Here is a 4,058-nt window from a genome sequence, read left to right as displayed (position 1 = left end):
ACATCCTGGTACTATACTGAAAGTATTTATTATGTATGACTTTTCTTGTGATGTCTTTAGCATCTTCAAAGTATAGAGTCATAGAATCAGCCAACAGGGATGATTTGCTTTCTTCCTTTCCCATCAGTATCTTTTTTATTGCTTTCTCTTGTGTTATTACTATAGCAAAGATTTCAAAAGCTATGTTGAATAAGAATAATGAGAGTAGACACCCTTGCCTCATTACTGATATTAGGAGAAATATTTTTACTTTTCTGTCCACTTATTACAGTATTTGCTGTTGATTTGTCATCTGCTGTCTTTCTCACATTAAAGTATGATCTTTTTATTCCACAGTTGTCAGGGATTCTTTATTATGAATGGACGTTAATTTTTGTTAAAGGTCTTCTTTGTATCTTTGAGATGGTAGTGTAATTTTTGTCCTTGATCCTATTTCTGTTCTGTACATTTATGGCTATGCCTATGTGGACTCACTTTTTCCTTTCCTGTAAGGAAGCCAGTGTGATCATTTTGTATGATCTTTTGTTGATTTATACTTTTATACATGCATATAATGTCTTTTGATCACATCTGCCTTCAAAACTCACCTCTCCAATTCTACTCCTATCCTCCCCCCCCCCAACATTCTGTTCCAGTGTCACGTGCTATTTCTTTTTCTCAGGTCCACAGTGTCCACTTAGTGTTCCGGTGTGTGCATGGGTGTGGAGCCAACTACTGGAGCCTGGGTAGACTCACGGGACCACATCCCCAAGGAAAACTGACTTTCCTCCTTCCAGCAGCCATCGATTGCCATGAGCGCCCTGGCTAGAGGTATTAATTCCTGATCATCTCCATTTTGTGTTCTGGGATTCTGTCTGGCATGATCTTGCGCATGTCTGTGCATGCAGCCACAGCTGCTGTCAGTTCCTATGTGCAACTGCCTGTTACATATAGAAAACACCATGTCACTGCAGTCACCCACTGCCTTGCTCATCCATCTTTCCAGTCCTTGGTCTGCAAGTGTTTGATGGAGCACTTTGCATCTGTATTCTTTAAGGAAGTTGGTCTGTAGTTTTCCTTTTTGTGTGTCCCTGCCTGGCTTTGCTATCAGGGTTATGCATAAGTCTGGAAGTGTTCCTTCTCTTTGTATTTAATGGAGTAGTTTCAGGGGCATTGATATCAGTTCTTTAATAATCTGGAAGAATTCAATGGAAATCTATCGATTCCTGCCATTTGCGTGTTACTGCTCCCATCTTATTACCCTTAGAGATGTTTTCCAGCTTTTTTTTCCCTCCAGTCACAGGTATGGCCCCGACTCTATCTGACCTTCTTTTTGAGGTGCAGGTTGTTGGTGTGGCCACCCTCCTTCCTGCGCCACTTGACTGCACAGGGTGCAGCTGTGCGTAGCGCTTGGGGCAGATCATCTTGTCACAGCTGTACCTCTGGTCAAGCTGATGGAGGGAACGGCTTGATGATGCCTCTCAGGCTCACACCAGGGGCAGGGTGGACTTTTTCTGGATGTTGACGTCAGACAGGGTGCACCCATCCTCCAGCTGCTTGCCAGCGGATATCAGCCTCTGCTGGTCAGGTGAGATGCCTTCCTTGGCTTGGATCTTGGCTTTGGCATTCTCCATGGTGTTACTGGGCTCAACCTCACAAGTGATGGTCTTGCCTGTCAGGGTCTTCATGAAGATCTGCATGATGGCGTCCACAGCTCAGCTGCCTTGTTGAAGGGAAAAAGGACAGCCCTTTTCTAGCTTTTAATAACAACTTTACTCAATTTTGGTAGATAAGACCCATAGTTTATCTATTTCATCTACATTTTCCAATATATTGGAATATACATGTAGTGAAGATTTTGGTTTCTTAAAAAAAAGCAATTATGTCATGTGAATATGTTTTTGTTTTAATCCCATGTGTGAGATAGGGTTCTGCTTTAGATTGTCCACAGCAGCTGACTATGATTTGTCTCGTGCTCTAGGAGGAGCCTGACTTGTGTCAGCTGCAGATAGTTTATGTTTAGAATTCTGGGGGCTCTTCAGAGGGCATAAATGCAAGAGCCCCAAGAAGGCCTGTTGGGGCTGCTGCTGCCTTTGCTGTTCCCCCTGCTGTTCCCCTAGTGCCACCCTTGCTGCTGCTGGTTCCTGTTGCTGCAGGTTCCTGCTGCTGCTGGTTTCTGCTGATGCTGGTTTCTGCTGATGCTTTTGCTGTTTGCTGGATTGCTGGTTGGAGATATCCTGACGATGAAGACTGCACTTGCTCCAAGGAATTTGATACCCCTAATCCGCAGGAAGCTGTCTAAAAGATCTCTGTCCCCTTTTTCCTCTACCCTTCTTTCTCTCCTACCTAGTGTTGGGAGGTTAGGGGGGTTTGGGGTGGTATAGAGTGTTAGGTGAAGAATTCAATAAGGTAACTGAAAAGTACAGTTATGCATACATTTCCAAAATATTCTTCAATGATATTCTGGATTCTGGTCATATTTATTATAATGACTCCTTTGTTGTTTCTGAATTTAATACAGGCTCTCAATTTCTGTTTTTCTTTTGATGCTTAGACTAATGTCTTTGGTCTTGTTTATCTTTTGAAAGAACAAACTGTTTCTTTAATCCTTTGTATTATTATTTTGGTTTCTGTTTTATTAGTTCCTGCCTTGATTTTAATTTGCTTTACATTTTTTTCTTTGTATGTGTGTGTATGTGTTTGTGCATACAAATGTGTATGCATGCATGTGTATGTATGTGGAGGCAAATGTTGGTGTCTTCCTTACTTGTTCTCCACCATATTTCTTCAGACAGGGTCTCTCCCTAACGTGGAGCTAATGGATTTGGCTAAGCTGGCTGGCCAATGTACTCCAGGGATATACCTGTCTCTAGTTTCCCAGTGCTCAGATTATAAATGCATACCACTGTGTTTGCCTTTCCATTTAGCTGAACTTCAGTCTTCATGCTTGTATGACAAGCACTTAGAGGACTTAGGCATCTTCTAAGCCTCAATTTTTATTACTTATTTCTTTACAATTTTGAATTTGTTTTGTTTTTCTAACATTTTGAGGTGCAACCATTAAGTTCTCTTGACTTTCTAAATTTACAACCTATAAACTTTCTTCTTAGGATTGCCGTTGCTGCATCACAAAGATTCTGGGAGACTGAGCTTTGATTTTCATTTGTGTATTGGGAGCAATACATTTTCTTTTTATATGGAAGTGGGGGCTTCTCTTAGGATCTCAATCCTCACTCCCATTCAGAGAGGAGCAAGCAGACCTCAGTAAGAATGCTAGTGGACAAAAGTTTAAATATAGCAGTAAATATTAGGAAATGTATCTACTCTCCACCCTCATGAATATGAAAGATGGAGACTATTTGAGAGGTTCTCACATGACATTATTGGAAGGCAGAGCCTCAGAAGTGGGTCACCAGCATTTGGGGGCATGCCCTGGGAAGCTATATCTTGTCTCAAACCTCTTCTCTCTTCTTTCTGTCTGCCATGAGGTAAGTCACTTTAGCAACGGAGCCAGGAGGCCATGCATTGGAAACTCTGAAATGCCTGCAAAAAAAGGTCTGTCCTCCTTTCTGTAGTTTATGTCAAGATTCTGTCACAGTGGCGACAAGTCCGACTGCATACCTCCTGTAAGCTTTCACAGCCTCCTGGAATCCCTTTGTTCATAGCAGTGGAGCCTGAGCTGTTATCAGACTAGTGCTCATGTCTTCCTTAAGGATGTGAGCTCCAAGGATGCACAGCCCTAGCTATATAGTCATCCTTGCATAGAGTCTGGAGCTGGTGAAGTCTGTAGGTTTAATTATGCTCAAGCCCTGTTCTTTACCTTGAAGATTCTTTAGGTTCCACTGGCTTTGCACTTGCTATGGTTTTCCAGGCTCTCTGGACATCCTCTCTGGTCCTCTCTGACCCTGATCCCAGAATCAGCATTATCTATTCTTTGTGACTGCATGACACAACAAAGTACCTTACGGCAGCAACTTCAGGGTGGGCTGTGTTGGCTCACAGCTTCAGAGAGATCCAGTCCATCATTTCAGGGAAGGCTCATGGGGGCACTCATGTGTGGGAGTCTGCAGCAGCAAAGG

General features: G+C 42.7%; 1 pseudogene; it reads right to left on the bottom strand.

Annotated features, from left to right (window-relative positions):
- Positions 1 to 1,296: 1,296 nt before the first annotated feature.
- LOC129693139 (ubiquitin-60S ribosomal protein L40-like) lies at positions 1,297 to 1,679 on the bottom strand (annotated as a pseudogene).
- Positions 1,680 to 4,058: the final 2,379 nt, after the last annotated feature.

Source organism: Psammomys obesus, unplaced genomic scaffold (genome assembly GCF_907164565.1).
Source record: "Psammomys obesus unplaced genomic scaffold, mPsaObe1.curated_primary_1811, whole genome shotgun sequence".
Lineage (NCBI taxonomy): Eukaryota > Metazoa > Chordata > Mammalia > Rodentia > Muridae > Psammomys > Psammomys obesus.
The sequence above is the reverse complement of the archived record's forward strand: the minus strand, read 5'-3'. Positions and strand labels throughout refer to the sequence as shown.